Consider the following 16,565-nt stretch of genomic DNA (forward strand, 5'->3'; position numbering starts at 1 on the left):
TGGGCTACCCCGAAAATGAACTAAGATACGATATGAAAAAGAACTTCCAACATCTGCACTCTCTGGAAGACTCATGCCAGAAGATGATCATCAAAAAACCCCAACAAAGATCCACGCACTGCTACAGCTGTAGATGCACTCATCCCACCAGTTCCTGGACTTGCCATGGGAAAGAGGAAGGAGATAAATAAGCTGACCTGTGCATACAGTAAAACAACAAGTTTGACTGGATCTATACTGTTGGAACTCAACCAGGAATTTGGAGAAGTGCAAATTGTAGCGCTCCAAACTCTTACAACTACAGACTATTTACTGTTAAAAGAACATATGGCATGTGAACAGTCCCCAGGAATGGGTTGTTTTAATTTGTCTGATTTCTCTCAGACTGTTCAAGTTCAGTTGGACAATATCCACCATATCATAGATAAATTTTCACAAATGCCTATGGTGCCTTAATGATTTTCTTGGTTTCACTGGAGATGGCTGGTAATTACAGATATGCTTTGGTTATGTAACTATACTCCTATTATGTTAATGTGTGTGCGCAATTTAAGTAGTAGCTTAAAACCTATATATGCTGAAGTTACTCTACAAGAAGATATGTCAAAGAAATAATCAATCTTCCCATGTTTTCTTCCACCTGCTACTTCTATAGCTTTTCTTCTTCCTTCCTAATTACAACCCTTAAATAGAATTCGTGCCTCATATGAAATTTACTGAGTATCATAACTCCTCCAAGTGGTAAAGATACCTCAAGACAAATGCTGGGCATAGAAGCCACAGGGCATAAATATGCAAAGAAGTAAAAAGCTAACCTTTTCAAACAATAAGGCTTCTCTCTCACTTACCAACTTCACATTTCCCTGTATGGCCCCAGAAGATGACTGGTTAGCCAGAGACGGGTAAGATTCCTCAAGGGAGGAACAACCTAAGACAGGCACAGTCGCAGGGGGGCCATCAGGTGAGAAATTGGGGATCAACAGAGGTGAGGCTTAGAACCTCACCCCCCCTGTTCTGAGAGAAATCTTCTGCATACGTGGATGTTTTATTGCCCTGGTCTAGCTTGGATTAACACATAGTCTACAGGCACACACCTGATCATCTACATTTGCTCTCTTACAACACTAAACTATGTTTTCTACCTTTATCTTATATCTACCTACCACTTCAGCATTTTATTAAAAATAATAATAATAAAGAGAGAAATGTGGTATCCACATATAAATCAAGTATAAAAACCAAATGAGTATTCATATTTGAACTGACTGTTTAGAGTTCATAATGCATGAGCAAAACCGAAAGTTTCTGTGATGACTGCCCTTGTACTGTTCACTATGTAACTTATTCATTATGTAAGAATTTGTTCTCCATGTAAGAACTTGTTTGTTATGCCTCAGAAGATTGGAGACTGACGAAAATTAGGCTTGGGGTGGATTAATGATTGTGCATTGAGCACTGACTCCCCTATACAGAATTTTATTGTCGTTAACAACCATTTGATCAATAAATATGAGAGATGCCCTCACAAAAAAAAAAAAAAAAAGGACAGACTTCCAATGGTAAAATAAATAAGTAACCAGGATGTAATGTATAGCATAAGGAATATAGTCAAGATATTGTAACAGCTTGGTAGGGTGATAGCTGGAACCTAGAATTATGTATATAAATGTTCTACCACTGTGTTGTACACTTGAAACTAATGTAATGTAATACTGTGCGTCAACTACCCTTCAATAAAAAATAATTATTTAAAAAAAAAAAAAAAAAAAAAAAGAAGCTAAAGCAGGGGGTGTCCAAACTCTCTCCTAACTGCAGCCCAGAAGCCGTGCTGGAGGTCCTGGGAGGCCAGGCTTTCAGGCCGGAGAAGCTGGGCCTGAGGACGGGCTGTCTTGGGGGAGGGGCTGCCAGTAGGGGTTGTCTGCCCTCTGGTTTGGAAGAATGTCCATTCTGGGTAACAGCTGTTGTCCCTATACTGTATGTCTTGGCTAAGTAACAGCCTACAGAAGGTGGAGGCACTAGGAGAAGCTGGTAGGGGGAGGACATAGAGCTGGAAGGTAGGTTCGGGGACTGGGGCTTTTTTACCTCCCCAGCCCCTTGGCTTCAGGAGCCTGGAGTCTGTGGGAAAGGAAGGCAGTTGGCACTGTGCACCCATACCTGCTGCAGTCAAGGTGCTGATGTGACTCAGGCTGCCTGAGAGCTGGCCATGCCCTGGGCCCCAGTTGCAGACCCCACCCAGAGCCAGGCTGGCCACATAGGCATGGATGCTGGCCCCCGAGGCTCCCTGTCTGGGCCCGCAGCTGCCCTCTCAGCTTGAGCTCTCCCGGCAAAGCCTGGCTGCTGTTTTGGCTGAGGACACCGGTCACGCTGCGTGCACTGGTGCCATTCCCTGCCTTCTCATGCTTATCCTGTAGTAAGAAGCCCAGCACAACTGAGTCGGCAGTGTTCCTGATGGTACCTGCAGAGGAAGGGAAAGAAGCTATAAAGACCAAAGGGTGATCTCAGGGGACTGGCTGCTTTGGGCAGGAGGGAAAGAATCCTGGGGTGGGAAGTTCTGGGATCCAGGATGTCATAATTCCAATGCACGTTAAAGGGGCATGTCTGGGAAACAGACCAATTAAATCAGCTCCCTCCCAGAATGCTCTGAGGATCAAGCGAGCTAATGCACAAGCAAAAGTGCATTGGCCAAAAAGCAGCAAGGCTGATAAGGCAGGTCTGTGATACCAGAGTTCAATTCTTGCCCAAGAGACTCACAGACCACAGCTAATGGAATGGCCCTACTTTACAGTCAGGAAAACTGAGACCTGGGAGGATTTGAGAGATCCCATCTGGAATCCTCGAGATAGAAAAGTTGCTCAGAGGTCATTTCCATCCAGAATGAAGATCGCACACTGTGAGGCCAGTCCCATGCCTCTACATAACTCATGCATCAGGGAGATTCTTGTTCTTGTCAGAACCATTTAGGTCTCCTGACCCCACTGACTTCTCTTAGGGCCTTAACATGGTCCAAGTGCCCTTATACCTCCCTCCTGTCATCCCCTGTTGGACTTAGGAGTCACCACCTCCAGGAAGCCTTCCTTGGCCCCTCTGCATCCCCCCAGGCTGAGTGAGACACCCTGTTCTGTGCTTCTAGACACAGAGCTCATGTTAAACTCTATCACAGCATGGAGAGCACTTTCCACAGAGACACAACTTTCTTACAGAATCATCTTTTTATGGGGCTCTCTGTCACCATGTCCTACAAGATGTTAGCCAGTTTCCTCATCTGGAAAACATGGGTAGCCAGAGTAAAAGTTCATTAGATTATTGTGAAGATAACATGAAATGATGTCAATGGAAGAGAATAGAGCCCAGGAATAGACCCACAACACACAGGGTCAATTGATTTTCAACAAAGGTTCAAAGGTAATTCAGTGGAAAATAATGTGTTGCAATAACTGGAATATAAATATGTTGAAATGATTGGAAAGCCACATATAAAAAAATTACTTTGGCCTTTACCCAATCATATACACAGATCAATTCAAAATTAACCACAGACCTAAATCTAAAACATAAAACCATAAAACTTTCAGGAAAAAAAGGAAGAGAAAAATTTTGTGGCCTCAGGTTAGGTGAAGATTTGTTATACAACACCAAAAATATAATCCATAAAAGAAAAAAGTGATAAATTGGACTGTATCAAAACTAAAAAGCTCTGCTCTTCCAAAGACACAATTTAAAAAAATGAACAGACAGACCATAGATTGGGAGATATTTTCAAAACACCATCTAATAAAGGACTTGTATAAATGATCTTCAAACTCAATAATAAAAAAACTAATAACTGAATTTTTAGGATGGGCAAAAGGTTGGAAGAGACCCTTCACGAAAGATTTCCAAGTGGCAAATAAACCTATGACAAGATGTTCAGCAAAATTAGTCTTTAGGAAAACCAATGAGATATAACTACAAATCAATTAGAATGACAAAAACAAACCAAACAAGAAACAAAAAAAACCCAAACTGAATCGTAGACATAAATCCAATCATACCAGTAATTACATTAAACACCAGTCAACTAAATCTATAATAAAAAGACAGAGATTCAGACTGGATATAAAAATAAAATCCAAATATATGTGGTCTACAAGAAATGTACTTTATAAGGAAATAGATATGTCTAAAGGAAAAGGGTGGGAAAATAGATATAATTCAAGTGCTAATAAAAAAGCAAGAGTAGTAACAATTGTATCAGACAGACTAGACTTTAAGACAAGGAGTCTTATGAGAAATAAGAATGATAAATGGGTTAATTCACCCCAAGAAAGCATAACAATCATAAATGCTTATACACCTAATATCAGTAGGTCAACCTGCATGAAACAAAATTGACAGATCCCAAAAGAGAAATAGAGATAGATATTCACCATCACAGTTGGAGAGTTTAACATTCTTCCCTCATTAACTGATATAATAACAAGACAAAAATATCAGTGAGGTTATATATCAGAACAGTACAACCAAGAACTTTGACCTAATTTGGCACTTATAGAATATTACACCCAACAAAAGCTAAATACGAATTCTTCTTATGTATGTTCACAAGAGAGATTATATACTGGCACCCCCAAAAAAAGTCACAACAAATCTTAAATGACTAATCCTACAGAACAGATCTTCTGACCACAGTGAAATTAAACTGAATATCAAAAAGCTATCTAGAAAAGTATCAAATACTTGGAAATTAAGCAACATATTTTCATGGATCAAAAAAAAATCACAAGAGGAATCTAAAAATATTTCTAAATAAAATGATAGCGAAAATACACGACAGCAAAACTTGTGAGATGCATCTAAAGGAATACTTAGAGGAAAATGTATGGCTTTATATATGTATATTTGAAGAGAGAAAAGGTCTGAAAATCAATGGTTTGAAGGTCCACCTTAATAAACTAGAAGAGCAACGGGAACCCAAATTAAGCCTAAGAAAGGAAATAATACAGGTAAGGGCCGAAATCAATGAAATTGGAAAGAGACAGCAAGAGAGAAAATTAACAAACCCAAAGGCAGGTTCTTTGAAAGGATCAACAAAATTGATGAAATCCTAGTTAGACTAATAAGGAATAGAGAGAGAGGGAGAGAAGAAATAAAAGTTACAGCCATCACAGATGACAGCAGGAATATTACTACAAATCCCGCCTACGTGAAAAGGCTAGTAATAGATGTAATGAGCAACTGAATGCCAATAAATAGGACAACGTAGTTGAAATGGACAAATTCCTTAAAAAATATAACTTAGCCAAATTGACTCATGATGAAATAGAAGATCTGAATAGCTTTATGATCTATTCGTTTTCCAAAACATTATTTGCACAAATCAAACTCCAGATGGCTTCACTGGTAGACCCTATGAGATATCAAAGGGAATATTAACACCAGTCTTACACAAACTGTCTCAGAGAGAAGAGGAGAGGAGGAGAAACTTCTTAACCTGTCTAATGGAGTCAACACTCAAAGGAAAAAATAAAAACTTAATGGAGAAACCTGGCAGATGCTACCTTCATCAAATGATCAAAACTAATGTCACCAATACTGGGACAAAGTGACATCAAGTGCCTGCGGATGTGACAGTGTCTCACTTCCATGGTATTTTGCCATAAACGCTTTCTTTAAAGTGGTCAGGAAGCATCACACAAACCCAAAGTGAGGGATATTCCACAAAATGACTGGCCTGTAGCCTTCAAACATGCAAATATCATGAAAAGGAAAGAAATACTGAGAAACTGAAGAAACAATACAACTAAATGTAACGAATGATCCAGGATTTTCTTTTACTATAAAGGATGTTATTGGGACAACCACTGGAATTTGAGTAAGGTCTACAGATGGGGTAACAGCACTGTATCTATGTGAATTTTATGATTTTGGTAACTGTTGTGGAATGGGGGAGAACATCTTTATTTTTAGAAAATAAACACTGAACTATTTAGGGGTAAAGACCAACTATCACGTCTGCAACTTAGTAAAACACAGTTCAGGATTAAAACATATTTTTTACATACAAATAAAAATGTTTTATACATACATGTATATGTATATATAGAGAAAGAGAATAAGAATTATAAAGCATTTATGGCAGAAAGTCAATAATTGGGGAAGATGGGTAGAGGGGATCCTCTTTACTATTCTTGCCACTTTCCTGTAAGTCTGAAATTATATCAAAATAAAAAGCAATAGAAAAAATATGCTTGGGAACACTGCACCCCACTCTCCCTCCTGTATAGTTCTGATGCCATTAGTTACATTGAAGGCTCTGACAAGTCCTGCATAAGGAGGCCTGTTCAGTACTTAGCAGAAAATTCACTTTTCAGACAAAAGTGTATCACCAGTGTGTATGATGCTGGAATGGAGCATCAACAGACTTGAAAATGTGTAGGGTTTCATCTGCCCTGTGGCTCCATAGAAAGTGCTTGCTCAAGACCTCCATGCACCTGACCCATGGCATTCCGCAGGCCCTCACCCTCTCTGAGTGTCTCCGTCCACTTCAGCATGCACTTGAGGGTCAAGAGGCGGGGCACAGTTGCCCAGCCAACCACCATGTGCTGGACTTGGTGCTGCAGGGTCAGGACCCGGCCTCCCCTCTGCAACTCAGATGCCTTGAGATAAAGCTCTGCTGTGTTCTGGCTCAGTAGTGCTCTGGAAAACAGCCTAATTCTAGGAAAGAAGGTGATGGTGGCAGTTTAAAGGGCAGCATCCATTCCTGGAGGCAAATAGTATTTTTCCCCTTCATTTAAGCAGGCCAGGCCATAAGGCGTGGGTGCGTGAACCCACAGTCCAAACCCATCACAGGACTGCCTTTACAGGGCTGTCAGCCCACAGGACTGCATTGTAATAGGGGGTTAAGAACACGGGTTTGGGGTTTGGGCACGGGAAACAAGATCAGCCATGCTTTCCTTGGTGTAATTCACACAGCTGTCTATTTCCCTTATAGCCTTTGCAAATAATGCCACCAGTGGGTTTATTTTTTTTTTGCATTGGCTCCTAGGAAGCTCAGAGTCAAAAATCAGCCCAAATCTAGAAAAGGTACAGGACCTCACAGCATGCATTTTGCTTACTGATGCCACTTCGAGCACCTTCCCATTTTCCCCATTTTTCTTTTCCCTTTGTCCTAATTTCCTCACATATTTTTTAAAAATCTGGAAAAAGAGTTGCAAACTATGGGCCTGTGTGGGCCAAAACCAGTCTGCCATTTGTTTAGTAAATAAGGTTTTATTGGCATGCAGCCACACCCACTCATTTACATGTTTTTTATGATGCTTTTGAGCCACAACAGCACAGTAATTGCAGCAGAGACCATATAGCCAAAACTATTTACCATCTGAACTCTTACTGAAAGTTTGCCAATTTCTGACCTAGAACTATATACCTTTTTATAGTCTGCCTCAAAAGACTTGGGGATAAGGATGGGCAGTTGGACAGAAGGATGAATAGATGGATGGCTAGCCAGCCATAGGTGGTAATTCTGGGAACAGGGTTATCTAGGTCCATGTCCAAAGCTTTGGGTCTCCGTGAATTCAAAAAAGCTGTCAAACCTGAGACTGCAGGGGAAAAGGGGAAGTACCATTTAATGGAGGCCCAGCATGTGCCAGAACGTGCCATGTGCAGAGTAGCAGCATTAAGAGCAGCCGGGTAATGAACACTCGCTGGCCAGGTGCTGCTCGGGGACTCACATGTGCTGCTCAGTTAGTCCTAGGACAGTCCTGAGAGGGAGGTTGAGGAACTCAGGCACAGAGGACACAGTGGCTTGCCCGGGGCCCCAGAGGCAGCGAAGGCAGAGCTGGGTTTGAAGCAGCTGGTCCCTGTCCCAGGAGTTGACAGCCATGTCATAGTGGATTTATGTATACATGAGGATGTGGCTAAAGAGAAAAGACAGGAGGGAAATACACCAACATATTCCCCATGACCCTCTCCAGGGATTTTTGTTTTATTCTCTGTACATTATAATCTTTCAAGTCATCTACAGCGAATGTAGTTTTAACTTTAAAAGATAAGAAAAAAGAAGAAGATAGAAAATGGAGTGTCTCCTCCTTCCATTGCTGCAATGCCTTAAAACCAAGAATGGCACCAGCGGGGGTAATGTGGGCCTGGTCCCACAGGGACAGAGAGGGGGACTCTGAGCGATGCCTTCCCATCTCCCAGGATGCCAGCCCTTTGCCCTCAGGGGCTCCCTCCCCCCTTGCAGACCACCTGGGGACAGTCACCTGGCTGGGTGCTCTTGCCAGACAACTGCAGCTGAACAATGCTGGGTGCTCTGAGGGCCGCCTGGCGGCGAAGAATGTTCACACCCCAGCTCTGGCTGCTTCTCTGGGTGTCCTGGCTGGTGGCGGCCTCCGGCTGAACCAGCTCCCGGCTGGACATGCGCACAGACAGGGAGCCGTTGAGGCTGCGCTCCTTGGAGCGCCTGGCAGCCGCCCGCACCTGCAGGGAGGCAGGAGAGGGCTCAGCAGTGGAGGGAGGGCAGGAGGGTCTGAGGAAGATGCGTATGCAGGAGGGCCCCTTCCTCTAGGAAGCCTTCCTGAGCCACTCCGGCTCATCAGAGAACACTCGGGAGAAGAAACTAAATGGAGCAAGAATGGGGGACAGCCATCCTTGACCACAGTGCCTGGCCCGAAAATGGGGTCTCAACTTGTCATTTCCACCACATGTAAAGTGGGAATTTCCATCTTACAAATGGGGGAACTGAGGCTCATATATTCAACCCAGGTCTGCCTATGTCTAAAACTCATGCCTGTGCCTGAAGAAGTCTCCTGGGGGAAGCAGAGGACCCCTGTACAATCCAGTTACAGAACAGGATGCCCCAAAGTGGATACCCTCGGGCCCAGAGGATACCCCAGAAGCTCTGGAAGTCAAACGGGGGAGGTATCTGGTGCATAAGAGGGGTCCATACCAGGGGTCAGACTGGAGCAAAGGGTTAACCAGGGCACTTGGGGGAGGAATGGGTGGGGTTCAGGGAGGCTGACTCCACCAGTTCTTTGGACTCAGAACCCCTTTCCTAATTGGGCCTCAGTTTCCCCATCTACAGAGGAGAAACTGGCTTGCCCAGTCTGTACATACAATCACATGGGAAGCTTTTAGAAGTATGCCTCTTCCCTCCACAGATGGATTGGAAAACAGTGGTACACCATGCAAAGGAATATTATTTGTTGGTAAAAAGGAATGAGCGAGCAAGCCCTAAAAAGACATGAACGAACCATAAATGCATATTACTAAGCGAAAGGCACCAATCTGAAAAGGCTACACACTGAATGATTCCAGCTCTAGGACCTTGTGGAAAAACCCAATCAATGGGGAATGGCTTGGTGGCCGGGGGTTAGGGGAGAAAGGGGATGAGCAGGTGGGGCACGGCGGGTTTTGAGGGCAGTGCAACTACTCTGTGTGATACCATAAAGGCTGATACATGGTATTATGGACTTGGCGAAGCTCATAGAACGTGCAAGACAAAGAGTGAACCCAGTGTAAACTACAGACTTTAGTTAATAAAGTATTAACAATGGGCCACATGAGTGCAAGATGGTGGTAAGAGAAGCTGGGTGTGGTGGGGAAAGACTACACGGGAACTCTGTACTCTGCCCAATTTTTCTGTAAACCTGAAATTGCTCTAAAAAATGAAATTTATTTATTTTTAAACAATGGAGTCCTGGGACACCGCTGACCAATCAACTCAGCATCTCTAGGCTGGGGCCTGGGTGTGACCTGCAGCCGCCCAGGTGATTCCTTTGTGTGGCTTGGGCTAAGAACTTCTAGGCTTCACCCACGTTCTCTCTGACTGGCCTCCGGGAGGGGTCCCGTGGAGCACCCGTTCTCAGTGGGGACAGTGTCAGCTGCACACGCAAACACTGGTTCTTGAGGGTGGGTTTTAAAAGCCTTCTTATGATGCACACAGCACATAAACAAATCGAGAACATCTATGGAATTAAAATTTCAGAAGGAACAACTAGGGGGAAAAAGTGTCTAAAAAGTCTCCGTGAGGAGGTGATAATGAAAATTAGAGATACCTTGGGAGGGTTTCAGAGAAGGCCAGGTCGAGAAGGCCAAGCTCCTGTGTGTTTCCCCAGGCCCGCCTAACCACAGAGATGGTGTGAACAACGGCGTCTGCTGCTTTCAAAGGTGCTCATACAGTCTGAACCCATTAGGTGACCCAGACTCCAAGCATCCAGCAAGTCCCCCCCAATTCCCCAAATGAGCGTGGGGCAGAGCTCGGGCCAGACCACTCCCGTTCCATCCAAGATCCTCCACCTTGTGCAAATCACACCACCTCTCTCAGATTCTCATCCACAAAATGCTATGACGGCAATGTCACAAGGTCCCATGAGATGATCCAGGTAAAGGGCAGAGAAAAGAGCCCAGCACAGGATAAACACCCAAAGACGTCAGCTCCCATTAGAAATGATTACAGTGACACCATGTTCTTCAACCCACGATGCCAGCAGTCTCTGATGTTCCACGATTTTATGGACCGCCGTAAAGTGAAAACAGTGAGTGTGTGTGACAGTGAACCTGTGGGGGTTTGAACACACATCCTGATTGCAGAGATGTCAGTACGGGAAAAAGTGTGCATTTGAGTCGTCAGTTTCCCTAATTCCAAGCCCTTCTCAGGTTCCTTCTGAGGTTCCAAAACCCACCAGCACAGGGCTGAGCACACAGCAGGCATTAAAATTGCTCTCAACCAACATCCAAAAGACAACAACAAATGCTGGCGAGGATGTGGAGAAGGGGGAACCCTCCTACACTGTTGGTGGGACTGCAAATCGGTGCAACTGTTGTGAAAAGTAGCATGGAGTTTTCTCAAAAAACTAAAAATAGAAATACCATTTGACCCAGTCATTCCACCACTAGGAATTTACCTGAAGAAAACAAAATCCCTGACTCATCAAGACCTATCAAACCGTATGTTTATCGCAGCAGTATTTGCAATAGACAAGATTTGGAAGCAAGTTAAGTGTCCATCAATAGGTGAATGGATAAAAAAGATATGGAACATATACACAATGGAATATTATTCAGACATGAAAAGAAATCCTGTCATTTGCAACAACATGGATAGATCTAGAGGGTAATAGTCTCCATGAAAAAAGCCAGGTGGAGAAAGACAAATACCATATGATTTCACTTCTTTGTGGAGCACAACAACAAAGCAAAACAGAAGGAACAAAACAGCATTAGACTGAGACACTGAAAAGGGACTAGTGGTTACCAAGGGGGAGGGGAGTGGATGGAGGTGGGGGGAGGGGAGTGGATGGAGGTGGGGGTAGGGGGAGGGGACTGCTGAACCACCATGATGAACATCTGATGAAATGAAAAAAAAAAAAGAAATCCCCAAGAAATACTGAGTTGTATGGCTCCGGAAGTGTGCTGTGGGCATCATTTGGCCAGTGGGAGGCCTGACAGCTGTTTGTTGTGGGCTTCACCTTTGATTGCCAAGGCCCCCTTTTCAGAGGCACCCACTCCGGGAGACCCCCTGCCAGCCTCAGGACAGATCTAGAGCCGGGCCTCCTCCCCCATGGAGGCTCCTCTGAGGTACAGCTCTCCCTTGATTTGGGTTACCTGCCCACTGGGACCACTCGTGGTTTCTCTTCCCCACCTTTAAGTTCTTCCTCTTACGTTTCCAGATACTAATAAAGAGAGGGCCCTGGCCGAGGCCTCCCTCCACCTGATCTCTGTGTGGCCCCAGGTGTGCTGTGTCATCTCCAGGTCTGGTGAGGAAGAAACCTCTCTTTTGCCGACTTTCTCGATGGTTGCTGCTGAAGGGCATCCACAATCATAGTAAGAACCAAAAGTTCGATCCAGTGGTAACATTGGGTGGAAAGGGGAGATGTAGTGGGAAGCCCCCCAGGCCCAGGCAAGCCCCGCAGGTGTTTCTGGATGGAAGACTTACTGTCCACAGGCTGAGACCAGCACGAACCAGGGATACCGTGGACCCTTCTTTCTTCCTCAAACTCTCTGAAACAGAGCAGGTGGGCCCCCTTTATGGGGAGCCTCTCAGACTTCCCGTTAACACATCTAAGAGAATCCCATGCCCCACAGAGGTGTGTTGACAAGCAGGTGGGGGTTACAAAAGACAGGTTGTGATAAGGAGGTAAGGCACACTCAATAAACATAACAAGGAGCCCTTTATTCTCTCTTAAGGGTGCCAATAAACTCTAACATACCTACTGAGGTGTCCTTGCAGGTTCTCAGACCCCATCAGGCAGACCACATCCTGGCTACAAGCAGGGGGCCCCCAGACAGGTGGAGCCAGAACACAATTCACTGAGGCACAAAGACCCCCCATTACCTCCCCAGGGACCCATCAGGAGAATGATCATGAGCTGGTCATGCACCCTGTTCCCTTCACCCCTAATTTTGCCCATAAAAACCCCTGCAATCTGTACCCGGAGTCTGTAGGAAGCCTGCTGCTTTCCTTCACCACCCTGATGCCAGTGTTTGGGGGCTGTGCACTGGGCTGGCCAGCCCATGATGGGCTTTGTTGGGTGACATCCCCCCTTGGAAAGATATGAAGATGACAGTCCCTGGGAACCGAGTTTTGGAAGTGTGACCCCGGGCCGGCCTGGGTCCATTCCTGCATCCACCCATGAGGGACGCTGACCGGGCCTGACTGAGAGGAACTCATCCCAACCACAGGCCCCTGCCCGGCTCAGCTCTGTGCCCCGCAAGGACTTTCTGAAGCGTCCCTCCTCCCCCTCTGCTCTCCTCCACTTATCTGTCATTTAGTGTCTGGGGGCCCCAGGCCAGTAGGAACCAGGGGCTCCTGAGGGGAAGAGGGGGCAAAGAAGGCCTGGGAGAAGACAGCCCATTCAGGCCTGAGCTCTGAAGAGGGAGATGTCCCAGTGGGGAGTACAGATGGGGGCACACCGCCCAGAGTGGGACCTCGCCTCAGGCAACACCCCTAACAGCTACTGCTCTGGGTGCTGGCCTGCAGGAACTGGTTAAATCTGCCCAACAGTCCACTGGGATAGGCACTGCTATGCCCCTATATTACAGGTGACCAAACGGGGTGCAGAAAGGATAAGTGCCTGACATGGTCTCGTAACCAGTTCCTAGTGGGGCTGGGATTCAAATGTGGTTGTCGAGCTGTAGGGTCCGAGGTCTTCACTTTCACCCAGGTTCAGAACTAGTGGGGGGCCCAGCACTAGGGCCCAGGCCTACTGAAGGGGCTGAGTCCAGCCCTTTGCCCCAACCAGAGACCAGGTGAGGCCCCAGCGGCTGGTGGATGGGGTGGGTGTGGCTGCCATCTTTCCTGACCCAGTCCCGCCGCCCCCTGCAGGGAGCCCCTGCCCAAAGGAGAAGCCCTGGGTAGACCTTCAGCAAAGGGAGGAGGCTGAGGTGGGTGTCCCGTGGCTGCTGACTCTCTGCTCCACCCAGAGGATCCCCACCGCAGCGGGCAGCTTACCAAGTGCTTTCACGTCTCCCTCAAGGGTCCTCACAACGACTCTGTGACAGGAGCAGCCAGGGGATTATTTTACTCCCACCTTGCAGATTTGTCTCTGTCCTCAGCACCATCACCACTCCCGTCTCTGCTCTCCTGCAGCCTCGCAGCCCTGCAGGTGTACAGCAGCCCCGAGCACTGGGCGGAGCTTTCTGTGGAGACAATAACAACGTGTTGCCCACACGTGTGTGGTGAGCAAGCTGACCAGAGCCAGGTGAGAATCCTGGCTATAGGCACCTTCACTTTCTCCTCACAAGGGCTCTCCTAGAATTTGGGGAGTTTGGGGAAAGTGTTGATCAGCATCAGCTGTGACCCCAGTGATCTCATGCTGAAACCTCTGTGAAAGGTGTATGCAGTTATTTTCCAAAATGGCAGGTTAAGCTGGAGGTCAAGAACATTTAGACACTATAACTGGATGTTCTGTCTGTAGATTCCCCCTAGTTTGCACGAAGGCATCACCTAACACTTTGAAAAGAGATGTTTATTGAGTTGATCAATGTAATACCTAATGTAGAAATTCAAAACAACACATGTGCTATAATCATTGCTGCAATCATTCTTGTTTTCATTAGAGATGGTTGATGAAATTGTTGAGAAATTTCACTCGTGATCAGATCTCAAGAGGAGAAGAAGGTGCTCACTTGGGGTGGACAGAGAGAGTCCAGAGAACCAGGTAAGCTGGTGCTCATTAGTGTCCTCCTGCATGTTACCAGAATATATAATACTCCACTGGGACACCGGAAAGTGAAATGAGCATACGGAAGCCCTACTCATCACGTGCACTACATTAACAGCCTCTTCATCCCGGATTTTATTCACAGAGTCAGCTGAGGTCTCTGGTGGTGTGGGATCCAGCTTCCCCGAACAAAGCAGAATCTTCAGCGAAAGTCAGATGCCACTCAAAGTTCCATCTCTCGACTCAATATTTAGAACAATGAGTTTTTGCTGTTGAATAAGTCCCTGATTGCTTTATTGAGGTATTGACATACAGTAGTGTGCAAACTTCAGGTGTACAGCATTATGATTTCACTTGCATAAATCAAGAAATTATTACCCCAACAAGCTTAGTTAACACAATCATCTCATATAGATACCAAAAAGGAAAAAGAGAAAAATTTTTTTCCTTGTAGTGAGAATCCTTAGCATCTCCTCTCTTCACACCCCTCACATGTGCCATGTGGCATCGTCAGCGACTGTCACCATGTTGTATGTGACATCCCCAGCACTTGTGCATCTTACAACACGACCACGTTCCCCAGCCCCCTCCCTGCTGTAATTCTCTGCACTTGTTCTGTGAGCTGTGCCAGGACTGGATGGTGAAAGCTCATCTGTCCTGCAGTCAACAAATTATCTGTGGCGCAGCTGCTATGTATGTGGAGCTGGATGGAGATACAATCGTGCGGAGTTGCTGAACCCCATGGTAAATTTGCATGTAACTTTTAAAGGAACAGCTGATCTGTTTTCCATGTGGCCACGCCATCTTATGTTCCCACCCGCATGTATGAGGCTCCAGCTCATCTTTTTAGTGTTGAACTTTTCTAGATAAGAACACGTGCACTATGGCTTTCTGTCCATTTGAAGAGTTTTATACCCTTTAGCAGCTTTTAAAAGATTTCTTCATATAGATTATATGCATGTGAGTGCATTCATTTCTGGGAGTTTTATTTCTGGGGGGTGCTATTGTAAGTGGGATGTTTTCTTCTGTTCACTTTTCCAGTTGCTTCCTATTTTTCCATAGGAAATCTGGGTCTTTTGGTGTGTTACCTCCGTACCTGATCCCTCAGTGAAATCCTTTCCCGTGTGCCACATTTTTCCATTGCCTCTCCTAGATTTTCCAGAGTAAGCATGATTATTTCACCCCTTTCTTTCTCCTTAAATTTCTTTTTTTCACTCACCTACTTCATCAGCTAGAAGCTCCCAAACACAATAATGGTGATAGAGGGCATTCTTTTGTCCCAGAGTCTCATGGAAAGTTCTCCTGCTTCCAACCATCACAAATGATGTTGACTTTTGGCTTAATGAGTTTGTATGTCTGTGTAATTTTATCATGTTAAAAAATATCCCTCATTCTAATTCAAGAAAAGATTTAGTAATAACTGGCAAATTTTATCAAATGTCTTTCAGCATCTAGGATGATCATGACTTTTCTCCTTTAATATATTTTCAAATAAAGTAAATTAAAAGATGGCCTTGTCATCTTTGAATGTACAACTCTCACTTGGTTCTGGTGATTTCTCTTCTTAATGTCATGGTGTATTTTATTTCGGTTTCTTTTGCATTGAACTTTATGTAAGTGAAGTTGGTCGCTGGTTTTCCTTTATTGTGCTGTAATTGTTGGCTTTTGATGTCAACGTTCTATAGGTCCCTGTTGAATCTGGAATTCTTCTAGGCCCTGGAACAGTTTAAATGGGAATTACGTTTAGGAATTAGCTTTCTTTAAGGCCTGGGTGACTTCAATTGGGAAACCCTCTGGTCTGCGGTTGGTCCCTCCCCTCCCCCCATTGTGGGGCTGGGGAGATGGTGGTATCTTTCTAAGTTTCTAAATTCCTTCTGGTACAGTTAGGAAGTTTCTCTTTTGTTATGTTGGGGAGGAAAAATTTTCCTCTTCTCTACGAATGTTATTCTTGCTGGTCTAAGAATTAAAATGATGAGAGACCAATTAACAGGAGAGAAACAAATTTGCTTTCATATGCAAGCAAACCTCACATACGTGAGAGGTCCAAAGACAGAAAGGTAAACTGAGGTGTCTTTGCCACCCTGAGCTCAGGAATGAGAGGGGCCTGGGCATTGAAGGGGGCGGGGGTCAAGTCACAGGGCAATAAGCAGAGAAGGTGTTTGACATCTGCCCTGCCCACAGATGGGTCAGTCAGATAAAATTTATCTCTGGTAATACCTGTCTTCTGGGGAAGACTCCAATTTGGATTCTTGTAGGTAGTGTTGGGAGGGGCAGAGCATCTCTTGAGTAGCCCACAGGGTCTAGATTGCCTTCGGCTCATAGTAGTCCCCACGCAAAGTGGCACATCTTGTGGAGACCAGTTCTGAACCCTTTGTTGATAACTTTCTTCCTCTCAGAAAATACCATTTCCTCGAGGTTTCTAAG

At 45.2% G+C, this 16,565-nt stretch overlaps 1 long non-coding RNA gene across 2 annotated transcripts; it reads right to left on the reverse strand.

Annotated features, from left to right (window-relative positions):
• Positions 1-1,777: 1,777 nt before the first annotated feature.
• LOC118933641 (uncharacterized) lies at positions 1,778-13,779 on the reverse strand. Of its 2 annotated transcripts, XR_008992243.1 has the most exons (4): positions 13,703-13,779; positions 13,430-13,617; positions 11,915-11,979; positions 1,778-2,455 (listed from the first exon to the last, which is right to left on the reverse strand). It is a non-coding gene; the product is annotated as an uncharacterized LOC118933641 (long non-coding RNA). The 2 variants fall into 2 exon arrangements; XR_008992242.1 differs by having other exon boundaries at positions 13,430-13,741.
• Between the last annotated feature and the right edge of the window lie 2,786 nt (positions 13,780-16,565).

Source organism: Manis pentadactyla, chromosome 10 (genome assembly GCF_030020395.1).
Source record: "Manis pentadactyla isolate mManPen7 chromosome 10, mManPen7.hap1, whole genome shotgun sequence".
In the NCBI taxonomy this organism is placed as follows: Eukaryota; Metazoa; Chordata; class Mammalia; order Pholidota; family Manidae; genus Manis; species Manis pentadactyla.